At 46.6% G+C, this 10,532-nt stretch overlaps 1 long non-coding RNA gene across 1 annotated transcript; it reads right to left on the bottom strand.

Annotated features, from left to right (window-relative positions):
- Positions 1-9,066: 9,066 nt before the first annotated feature.
- LOC144131482 (uncharacterized) lies at positions 9,067-10,172 on the bottom strand. The gene is made up of 3 exons (XR_013314699.1): positions 10,139-10,172; positions 9,897-10,067; positions 9,067-9,813 (listed from the first exon to the last, which is right to left on the bottom strand). It is a non-coding gene; the product is annotated as an uncharacterized LOC144131482 (long non-coding RNA).
- Between the last annotated feature and the right edge of the window lie 360 nt (positions 10,173-10,532).

Genomic DNA, 10,532 nt, shown 5'->3' with positions numbered 1-10,532 from the left:
GACGTTTTGGAGGAGAAAAGCATTGGGTCTTTGAAGGACGACAGTCTATATAAACTCCTATTCACTGTGTCGTCGTACCTATCGTAATTAATGACGACATATAAAGGCTTTTGATACAACTCTCGTGATTTAAAACAAAACTGTTCGTTTCACTAACCCGCGAAAAAATATTGCGCGCAATCATTCGCCACAGCCCGTTGCTGCGTAATTTTTGTTTTGTGCGGATTTTCTTTTATAATATGACAGCTGCACGCGATAGCTTATATATATAGTTGCGCAGCCGACCACTGCAGGTACCAGTAAACACGTACCCCGTTTAGAATGAATTTAAAAACGCGGTCGGGAGTTGGAATTATTTGTCCGGGACGCTGCGGTCAAAGTTCGCAGTTTTGAAAATTGAAACACGGAAATTTTTGCGCATAGCTAGTCACTCTTGCATAAGTAAATATCTTATTCCTACCCATCATCCCTTTGTCAGAACACATATATTAATGAGAAAAACGACCCATTTGATGCAATTAAGTTCACAGTCCTACAGGGTGGGTTCCACAACAAAGAGAGCAACGGGAGTCGTACTTTATTTACAAATTTGTAACAATTGCTCACGGCATTAATGAAAGTCCGGGTTTATTGACCTCCATCGCCCCTTTCAGAGCCAGTGCTGACCTTAGGAGTGCCGGCGCGTCAAACCTCGGTCGTTTGCCGCCAGCGGCATCTTTTTCAAGCTTCGCTGCCCGTCCGCTTACACAAAGCTCATAATTCATCCCCACCCCTGTCTTCCCAGTTCGACGTACCACCTTGTCGAGCGGGGTGCAATTGAAGAACCAAGAACCCTTGATTAAATGCTCCTGCCATTCACCTTTACCCCCCCCCACAGGACACTTTCGCGAACTCGTATGTTTTGCCGCCTTTTTCTTTTTCTTTTTCTTTTGTGTGTGTGTTTCATGCACAGTGCACGTGTGTGTAGTTAAGCTAACTGCGCCGCTGATTCCGCCTTCACTATTCGTACCGAAGACGCTCCTGGAACGTCTCCTGCCCTGTCTGAATTTATTGTTTATTTGTTTGCTCGTTTTGGCCGGCGGCACGGGCAGCACATGCATCTATGATTCTTATCTGCTCCGGGACTCCGCCAAAGTCTGTCATTGTTGCTTTGAGGGCCCGGATGCCCTCCCTCCCCTCGTTATTCCTTTTTTCCCCCGAGCTGGCCTCCCGCGCAAGCTCGCTGGGCGGCAGGGGACAAAGCGTTTTTCTTTTTCTCTTTATTTCTTTCTCCTTTTTCTAGTATTTTTCTTTTGTGCCCATCAAGGGTTCTTGGTCCTTCAATTGCACCCCGCTCGACAAGGCGGTACGTCGAACTGGGAAGACAGGGGTGGGGATGAATTATGAGCTTTGTGTAAGCGGACGGGCAGCGAAGCTTGAAAAAGATGCCGCTGGCGGCAAACGACCGAGGTTTGACGCGCCGGCACTCCTAAGGTCAGCACTGGCTCTGAAAGGGGCGATGGAGGTCAATAAACCCGGACTTTCATTAATGCCGTGAGCAATTGTTACAAATTTGTAAATAAAGTACGACTCGCGTTGCTCGAGATCTCTTTGTTGTGGAACCCACCCTGTAGGACTGTTAACTTAATTGCATCAAATGGGTCGTTTTTCTCATTAATATATGTGTTTTAACAAGGGGAGGTAGGGATAAAATATGCGCGCGGTGGTTATTAAAGCGAATTCGTATAAAGTTAACGGCCTGCCCAATGTACTGCGTACTGCACACACTGCATCCTAGGAGGTATATTACGTTGCAGAAATCCCAATCAGAGTTGTCATTAACTTTCCATTTGAATCCTGAAGCTGTGCTTATTTCACAGCTTGATGTTTGTAATGTGTTTGCAGACCTGGAATCTACTTTTTCCACAAGGTCGACACCCCAAAACCGGCTCTTTATGTGACTGAGTGTATTAGGATGTTTCGAATGTTTTTCGGTCGTCTGTAGACTGCATGAGGGAGAGCAGTGAAAATTTTGGCGAGGCGCTAGCTCGCTTTGTTTGAGAATGTTGAAATGTTTTTTTGAAGATTTTGTTTACGTACGTTAGGCGGCTGGGTTACTGGTGAAGGGAAGTACGAGATTTGCCTGATGGTCTGTTTGCTCGCTGTATCAACGTCACTCCAGTATTTGCTCTCGGTTGGGTTTAGATGTCCTTTGAATGGCATCGTCGGCAATGGCGACGGGTATCGCTGCTTAATGAGGACTTCTTGCATGCGTTTGGAATTTTTTACGAAGTCTTCATCTTGGGAACATATTCCTTTAGATCGATGTGCCTGAGAGTATGGGATGCTTGTTTTAGAGTGACGAGGATGGCAGCTTTGGAAGTGTACGTATTGTTGACGGTCCGTCGGTTTTCTATATACACTGGTGGTGAGTGAGCTTTCGTTTACCAAAATCTCAACATCTAGGAAGTTAATTGTGGTGTGGGCGCACGTGTAAGTGAAAGATATGTTGGGGTGGACGAGGTGTGTCAGTCCAAATTAAAAAGATGTCATCCAAGTAGCGTTTGTATAGGGTGGGCTTAATGGGACAATCTTTCAAAAATTTAGACTTATTACTATGCATGAAGATGTTGACGTAGGTGTGGGCCATCCTTGTACCCATGGCTGTTGTCAATGCACAGTGTTTAGAGTAAATGGTACCACAGGCCCACAAAGCGCAGATTTTGTTTAAAAAATCGGCCGTCTTGTTAGCATCAATGCCGCTGTGTCCAGGTATCCAGTGAAAGCGCATTTCTTTAACATGTAGTGGAATGAAAAATCTTAGAGAATGGCCCAGAAGAGCGTCCTTCGAGCCTTCGAGTGAGTCAGGACAGAAAGGCTGTCAGCAAGTATAATGACATCAGTAACGATGCAAGAGACCTTATCTATAGGGCCAACTGAACCCCTAGAAAATGAACAGCGAATATAGGTGTATAATCAGGGGCCCGAAACGAATAACTGCAATCTAGAGCCAATAGCTGCCTATAGGCGACTTCATGCAAACATTTAAAGCGAAAGCCTTTAATGGCTCTCGTTATCCATCCGTCCGCGAAATCTGTCACACTATGACGTCATCAATGGTATAATAATTGATATAACCCATATAGTCTTAGCAATTAAGAAGTAATTGGTGATTAGAAATTGCGCATTAGTTTGTAATTACACATTAATTTGTGAAGTAAATTAATAGCTCAAAACGAAACGTTAAAAATAAAAATAAATAACAATTTTAAAGAAACAAAAATAAAAAGGAAAAATTAACTTATGTGACAATGCAGTTTCAGAAGCGAAAAATTAAAAATAATTAAATAAAAATTAAAAGAAGCAGCCACAGTGGGCGCAGAAAGGCTTTCGCCTCGCGCACTTTACATCGCCAAAGTGACCACTGAATTTAAAAAAAAAAGTGCCTCTTCGTACAAGCGATTAATCGCCTTTTCCCGGTTCGCCCTGCACCTTCGAGCAACAATTTCATCCTATGAAGTTGTCCGACGCAACGCCAGAAACGAGCTGATCACGAACAACAGTGTTCACGGAATTGTCGAAGTCGCAGTTCTACGCAGGTTCGCGTAACTGAGCAATGTAAACCTGCAGCTGACAGGCTCGCCAGGGTTCTGTAAACATATCTTGAACCGCGGTAGCGTTCCGTCGTGGCTGAGGACAGACGGTTGCAAGTGCTGAGCGCGGTTTGAAACGTATCTTCGCCTTTCGTAACTTCACTTATGGCGAATTCCACTGGTGGATCTGAAGTGAGGCGCTCGAATTGCAAAAGAGCGCCCCAAACCGCCTCGGAGCAGATCCGCCACTGGTCGGCGTATCAACCTTGTGAGCTCCGTTGGAACGGAGTTGCTCCAATCGACCAGCGGAATTCGCGCGGTCGGTCCAGGTCGACCAGTTGAACTCGAATTCGTCGTCGCGGAGCAAGAAAAGCTGCTCCAGCACGACCAGTGGAAATCGCCATTAATTTAGGTCCCTGCTCCTTCATTTTGCGCTCGTGGCAGGAGGCGTTAATTGCGGAACGACGCTGACCTTCGACGCCGCGCGACTGCAAAGGCATGGCTTTGCGCCGGGTTGCAGCAAACTCAGGCCAGACGCCTCTAAGTAGGTAGAAAACAGTGCCTTCCACTGGTTCCATGGTACTGGTGACTGGCCCGGTGTTTCTAGGAATGTACGAGGGGGCGTAAGATCCCGTGCAACTCATAGTAACTGTTTACCTCGTCGACACGTTGTTGTATTGTAGATGCAACATCGAACGACACACCGGAGCGACCGATGTCATGATGACGCCAAGTTTCCGCCGAACCCCCCCCCCCCCCCTCTACTTTTCTTGCGTCACGTATACGTGGTGTCAAGAGACATGCATGTGACTGAAACTCTGAAGAAGCGAAACTGAAAGTAAGACAACCGAAACTGAAAATAAGAGAAGAGAAACTGAAACTGCCGCACAGTTCATTGCCTGATGGACACATGCAGTGTCACGTATTATTTAACGTCTTCATAAAACCGCTGTTTGTTCTTCTATAGGATTAGCAGCATTAGTATATGTTTGCTATTAATGACACCCAGGTAATGAACATGATTTACCAACTTAAGTAGTGTTGGTTCTGGTGTAACACACGAAAAATTTATAGGCATGCCTTTGTGTATACGCCAGAAATGAAATTGTGAAGCAAGCCTTGAAACTGCCTGTGCATTTCTCATAAAAAAAAAGAAAAACATTATCTTGTTTTCAAAGCATGCGTGTCATCTATATCAGATGTGACTAATGTTGAGCTATAACTTTAAATGGCTCATGCTGGCTGCCATCAAAAATCACTTTTTTTTATTCAACAAACCTCATAACTCATTTCTGTCACGAAAGCAACGAAATGCTTCACTTATATCTCATTGCTTTGGTGCAGTCATGGTTCATTATGCAATGTAAAATCTGATTCACGAATATTTTTGTTACTTGTTGCACGATACGTTTGTTCCTGAAATTCAGCACATCCACCAGTATTGCGTTCCCGCGCGGCTTTCTTTTTTTTAACTGAGTACAGGTGAATAGCCACCGGATTCTTGGCTGATCGCCCAGTGTAGGTATGTGCCATCTTTTGATAGGCTAACAACATCAACAAAATTCGTCTTTCACTTCCAATCATGTGTGCTGCGGTATACTTTTTCTTCGACTTTGTATTGATTCCATCCGTAGTAGGCATGGGAGGCATTGGCCACGCTATCAGCTTCCGCAAGTTAGGTTCACGCAGAATTTGTTAGCTCCGCTTCAAGTTGATCTGATCTCCTTGCAACGAGTTGCTGAAGAAAACGGGTGGACGGGGCAGTGCGGGAAGAAGAGTCGTCGAAGGAAGACATTTGTAATGTTTCTTGAATATAGCCAAAGTTTCTGTTACCGTTATTCAGTTTTTGTCCCCCTGTGATTTATCAGCTATTATTCGAACCCCCAAAGTTTAAAGTTCAAAGTAGTAGCATTACTTTTAAATTCAGAAGAAGCTACTAAACATTACAATTGGGATATATTCGCAGGATCTGGCTTGGAGCTATTCTGTTTGTATCCCTGATTATACTCCTATATTCTTCGTAGATTTTTTGGTTATTTTGGCTCTTCTCTTAATTCCCAGGCATGTAGCTTGAGTTCTCATTCTTGCAGACTGCCTTTCAGTTCTAGTCTCCAAAATTCCGGAAAATCGTTATTGAATTGGTCGCTTAGGTTTTATGTTCCGTGCAGAGTGCGTGAGATCCACTTGGTCTGAGTACCTGCCTATTCGGGTGTTTATTTTAACGAGGTGGCTGATTTATTGGCAAGGTCAGCTCTCAGCGCTCCTGTAATCTTTCCTGTCCTTCACCTCATTATGTTGGAAACTTCACGTTTCCAGCGGTTCCAACATATTTCAGCCAGCTTGAGTGATCCGTTGCTCAATACCGTGGATTTTCACCACTTAAATTACCCATGGAATGTCCAGTGGTGTAAATCAAGGCGTTGCGAGGTGTCAGTGACGCTTCTGCGATGCAAAATCCCTCACTTAAATTTATACTTGCGCCGATGCGGGTTCGCTGCGACAAACCTTTGTGTCTCATGTGGGCAAGTTGAAACAATAGGTCATTTTCTCGTCTCTTGCCGGCGGTTCGCAGTTCAAGGAAAGCAGTATTTGGAGGTCCCTCTTTCGAGGTTAGGCCTCCCTCTATCTCTTCCAGTTCTTCTCTCGTTCGGTGCGAGCGCCAAGGAATTCCCGTTAAGCAGTGTTTGTGGCTACCTTCATGATCGCATAAGTGCGACTGATCGGTCACCTTGTTAGCTGCATACAAAATTCTGTTGCATGTCTAAAATGCTTGATTCTATTCTCGGTAATTCATATTTCTTAAATTTTATTGAATTTTCCAATTTTTATTCTGATTCAGTCTTCTACGCCGCCGCCTCACGTCTTTTTTTTCCCCCGTGCAAATATTTCATTGGCAATCTCCACTGTACCTTGGCAAATCCCCCCGCGTGGGTATGTGCCATATATATTTACTGACGTGAAGAAGAAGAGTGTGGGCTACAAACACTGTCTGTACTTGTGCTCTTCCTTTTATTTGTTGTCTGTTTGCATTGTAAGGCATTAATAGGTAGAAAGGCATGCACGTAATGGGCATACCCTGTGCGCATGAATGCGGAAGATGGTCATGGTTGTCCAAGCATTGCCATCAAAGCAACGGGACCTTCAAGAAACAGCTAGGATATGGTTGTGACCCCTCACATGCAGTGATACTCACACAATTTGAAAATGTTGCAAGTTACAGCAGTCCCGTGGTTATATTGCTGCAAAACAATTAAGCTAGCCCATTCCATTCATGCGGAAATATTTTTAGAGGCTGCCAAAAAGGAACATGTCAAAAAGTTACACGTCCTGTTTCATTGTGTTTGAAATGAGGCTTAAGATTAAATTAATGTTACAAATACGCGCTGAAGAAATGAAACGATTAAACTCTCATGTGAAGGAAATACAAAAGGGTATATTTACGAAAACTTATTTACAAGCTAAAATAGCATCGCACACACACTCTCACGGGTTCCTTGTCGTCTGTCACTTGACTGAGTCGCCTCCAAGCGCTGCAGGCTACCGCGCACCTGCAGTGCACCGGAAGCGCACACACACACAAACACACACACTCTCACGCGCACACGTGCATGGGTCCACTTGAAAGGAGACGCCGCACGGCTCTCCGGTTCGTACTTCTGGCAGCGGCGGCATTTCCCGCGGCCCTAACGACCACACCAATAAGCTAACGAAGCGGGCGCCCATCGGTCCGTTCGCAGAACGGAGGGTGCCGCCAAGGACGCACTCCCGCACCGAAAGCACACATGCGGGCACAAAAGAACGCTCGCTGCGCAGAACGACACTCGCAGAGAAACACATGTATATGAGAAATGGCCCCTTCTTACAAATGATGGTGGTAAACGAAATGAACAAGCAACTGCTGTGCAATCCATGCACTGTCATGCAGTACTTACACAATCACAGTCCAGTGACTGCAGAGCGGTCTGCAACCAGTAACTTGCAAAAAAACTATACTATGCAGCGAGCTTGTTTGCACGGTATTTGTTACATTTATCGAACGATCACATGAAATTGGTATGGCTATTTCTACACAGTGCATTTCCTAAAGACTCCTTTCTGCCATACTGTACTTTTTACCCAAAATGCTTCTTACAGAGTCATAAATTGTTACGTACGCGTATAAAGATGTTTGTAGCAGGTGTGTGAGCCTGAACAAAAAAAAAACCTTTTATTTTCCTTAATTCTTCAGTATTCCTGATTATGACGACATATGGGCATTTATATGTTAGTACAATTTTTTTCACGCATCACAATTAACTGATGCACCGATGTGTTTGGTACACATTCATCTTCAGACATTTCATGTCTGTTTGGTCAAAAAAATACGAAATAATAGTTGACGGCATTAGTTTTGACTACCATCACACAGCATGCTCTTGAAATTCCTCTAGCTGTTGTACAGAAGTCTGTAATTGGCTTCATTGCATAGCTTCATACTTGAACCATTTAAACTCTGCAAACTGTTCTTTTTACCGCACATGGCATGCGAAGCCGCGTGGGAACGGGCGAGGAGGATTCGGAGGTACAGCTGCAACTTCGCTGGAATCCAAAGACAGCTAGGCACTTGTCACGGTTAATTTCGGAAAGGCGGCTATGCCCCAGTAAAGTTGCGTAAGGTCTTTCCTTGCAGACCTTACTAAGTTCCTTCACTTCGCACCAGAAATGCTCACCGCCCGATTTTCACGGCAATGAATAAGCTTGCAAGGAATGTTATCGGCGGTCGCACGTGCATGACAATCCTTTCGACATGCGTGACGATGCCCACCGAAGGCATTTCAGGCTGTCGAAGGGACTTGTACGCTGGCTAAGCGAAGAGCGCGGAACATGCGTCACTGACAGCCCCCTTCCTTTCGCCGTCTTGTCCATCGTGCGTCGCGCCGAGCCCGACAAAGAAAAGGCCGTCACCCCCCCCCCCCCTTCCCCTTCTGAATCGAGGGGCGGGGGGGGGGGGGGGCGGAAATTCCGCAAATAGTTTCCCAGAGGCATCCTTTTTTTTTTCATGGGGTCAAGGAAGGTGGCCCAAACAGTGCGAGGCAACGTTCTCTGTTCATTCTAGAGAAGCAAGCTTACACTGCAAAATTAAACCTTGTCTTTCTCTTCCAAATGCAATTAACTAGGAGTCCTGTCCAAAACCATTTCAGGTTGTTATGTGGGCACCGCCAACCTTTTTTATTTCCGTGTAACTCCAGCACTTCTTCACCTTTGTCATTGTAGCCGCTATTGTTCAAGTACCATGCAACATCTTGTTATTAAAGGACCTTTTTAATTGGAAATGAGAGCATGTGCACAGGGTGGAAAGCGCGTGATCTGCCAGGAAACACTAAAGCGGCCCCGAGAAGGGATCTTTATTAAGGATGCCAGCCATCTTGGGCCTCTCCACTCGGCAACGACGACAAAGCGTGTGCGCTCCCTATGGTTAGGCCCCAGCTGTGGAAGCCATCCTCGGACACGACCATGACCTTCGACATCTGATGTTTTTATTTAAAAACACAGGGACCAAAGTCGTGCTGTATGCAGTGCAATCGCCATGTGGTTCCATAATCATCCATTTAGCCCGGCTCTTTGGACGGATTCAGGAAACGACTGAAAAGAACAAAAGTAACGAGCAAACAAAGGTGCGCTGCATAAAAGTTAGAACGTAAAGAAACGAAGGCACGCTGCGCTAATGCTGTAGCGAGGTCTAACATGTAAAATTTCGCGGCTGGCGTCGATTTCTACAAAGCGCGAGTAGTGCCTACGGAAATAAACAAAGGCGCACTGGAGATGGGTAAGTCTATACAAGCACGAGTTTTTGTCTCTACCAGCGATTTACTAGCTCACACCGCGCGATTTTGATGTCTGGCGTCGATTTCGACAGAGAGGGAATACGGGCACGAAACGGGACGCTCGCGATCTGCCAGGAAACAATGAGGTGGCCCTAAAAAGGGCCGTTTGCAGGAGCACTTCAACCGCGACCTGCAGCGGCGTGGCGGCGCGGTGAGCAGTAGGCCCAGCAGTGGTCCGTCTTGTGCCCTTTGGCTCCGCACCGACGACACCGGTGCACGACGTACACCTCTCCTGGTCTTGCCCTTGAAGCCGGCGCTATCCCTGGTCCGTAGATCTTGACGAGGGCCGCGACGATAATCTTTGACATCTGGTCGATGCCCCGGTCTGCGGCAAACAAGGACAGCATCGGCTCGCCAGAAGCATCCAGGAAACGATGCTGCAAAAAAAGTTACGTTACAAGCGCCGCAATTTGGCGAGTTCTGCACGAGAAAACTTGCGAAAACGTTGTTCAACCCTTACCTCGTGATTGAGAACGTGCACGCCAGACAAGCGCTTCATCGTGGCTGTCAGACGGCGGTTCAGATGGCGACGCCGGCGGTCCTCAAACCGCACCTTATGTGGGTCGTCGTAATGGAGTTGCAAAATTTTGAACACCAGCACGACGTGCTCCTGCAGCAGGAAAACGAGGTCCTGGAATGCGCAAGGCATGTAGGTAAGCGGTACAGCACTTCATGAAGCGAAATTTGAGATAAAATGCGTACCTTTATGTCGCTGGCGATTTCTCGCGGGTCAGCGCCTTTTGGGGGTCAGCGCCTTTTGGGGGTCATCGCAATGTCGTGGAAGCAAGAACTGTACAGAAATTTCAGCTGGCTGCGCCGACGAGCGCACCACGCAAAAAAAAAAAAGCCATACCTGGACAGCTTCCGAAACGCGCGCGCCGCCGCCTACGCTCACGAAGAGAATGCCCGCAGACCACGCACGCCCGGCGGCCGGCCAGCCGGCCCTAGCGATTCCCTAGGCACTCTAGGGACAGGCCGAGAGAGGCGCGGCGAACCCACGTCCGGTTGAGAACGAGGGAGAAGCAGAAAAACGTCACGGAGAAGCGCATCCCATCGACCAATCAGCGTTTCCAGCCCACCTGCACCGAAACGCTTC

Source organism: Amblyomma americanum, chromosome 1, assembly GCF_052857255.1.
Source record: "Amblyomma americanum isolate KBUSLIRL-KWMA chromosome 1, ASM5285725v1, whole genome shotgun sequence".
Taxonomy (NCBI): domain Eukaryota; kingdom Metazoa; phylum Arthropoda; class Arachnida; order Ixodida; family Ixodidae; genus Amblyomma; species Amblyomma americanum.
This window is presented reverse-complemented; position numbering and strand designations above follow the sequence as displayed.